This window comes from Trachypithecus francoisi, unplaced genomic scaffold, assembly GCF_009764315.1.
Source record: "Trachypithecus francoisi isolate TF-2019V2 unplaced genomic scaffold, Tfra_2.0 Lachesis_group0, whole genome shotgun sequence".
NCBI classification, from domain to species: domain Eukaryota; kingdom Metazoa; phylum Chordata; class Mammalia; order Primates; family Cercopithecidae; genus Trachypithecus; species Trachypithecus francoisi.
In genome coordinates this window covers 12,114,148-12,115,743 of record NW_022681453.1, presented here as the reverse complement: position 1 = coordinate 12,115,743, position 1,596 = coordinate 12,114,148, and positions in this window count along the sequence as shown.

Genomic DNA, 1,596 nt, shown 5'->3' with positions numbered 1-1,596 from the left:
TGTGTTTATCCATATATTAGTGTGTATATATGTGTGTGTACATGTTTTATATATATAATATACATAAAGTGTAAATTGGCCCATGCAATTATTTAGGCAAAGAAGTCCCACAGTATGCTGTGTATAAGATGGAGAACCAGAACCAGGAAAGTTAATGTTCTATAAAACCAGTCTGAGTCTGAAGAACTGAGTAGTGGGAGCAGGGAGGTGGTGTCTGGTGTGAGTCCCAGAGTCTAAAAGCCTAGGAACTAGGAACTCCGATATCCAAGGGCAGGAGAAGATAGATGTCTGTTGTGATTTGTTAAGTGAAGAAGAATTTAAGTTAGGTTTGGTGTAGTCAGGTGCAGCATAATGAGGACATTTAGACTGGAATATCATAAAGATGAAATTTATTTACTTGCAGTTTCCAGAAAGAGGAGGGTAAAATGTCTTGCAGAGCCAATGGAAAGGGGGAGGCAGTCAAGGACACTGTCTCTCAACCAGCAGGTGAAAAGCAAGCAAGAGATGGAGGGACCTATGGGTAGAACCCTTTATTGGGGTTCAGGATGACCTAGGTGGGTTTTCCACAACAGAGTTGGATTTAATTTGAAGGAAGCATGAGTTTAACTGTGAGAACCTGGGTTACATGATTGTGTTTACCGGAATTAAAGCAGAAGTAAGGCAGCAAATGGGGCCTTATCTATCTAGAAACAAAAACAGAAACCGGGTGGAGACTGTCTCAAAATATGTAGGTCATTTGTGACAAGCCGAGGACAGACCAAGAAGGTGGTGCTGAGGCAGCACTAATATGAATTAGTTACAACAATGTCCCAGCCTAAGAAGAGAGTGAATTTACCTTTCCTCCACATATTGGTCTGTTCAGGCCATCAATAGATTGGATTCTGCCTACCCACATTGGGGAGGGTGATTTTCTTCATTCACTCTGCCAGTTCAAATGCTAATCTTTTCCAGAAACTCTCAAAGACATACCCAGAAATTCTTTTTTTTATGAACTATTTACTATTTACGAGCATCCCTTAGCTCAGTCAAATTGACACATAAAGTTCATCATCATACTATGTAATCCTCTAAAAAAGCAGATAATTGCGCTGAGCTTCCTGGCTTAGTCTATGGAAAAATTCCAGTTTGATGCTTAACAGAACTCGAACAAACCCCCCTCATCCCTTGTTTTTTAATTCAAAACTTGTTCCACCACAAGAAAGTTTTGTTAACATGGTTAATAATCCATGATAACAGCATTAGCCTGGATTTTGACTTAATATCAGCAAACTTAAAAACAAAAAACAAAAAACAAAAAAAATACCCTGTTTTTAAAACCTGTTGCAACCACCACCCAACCACTAAAATTTACTTCATGACTTATTCAGTGCTTTCGTTTAGGTTCTGATTTAAGTCTCAATAATAAAGTTGTTTTGGGCTGATGATGGTATCACAGGACGAAGAAACACTGTAAGAGCATTAAATTGCATGGTAATAATGCATGCACACCCTGATGAATTATGACATCTGTTCCAGTCTGTGTGCTTGCAAAACAAGTTACTAGTGACACTGTAACATTTGAACTGAAAATTAGCTTCATGTTGTGAAGACGATCAC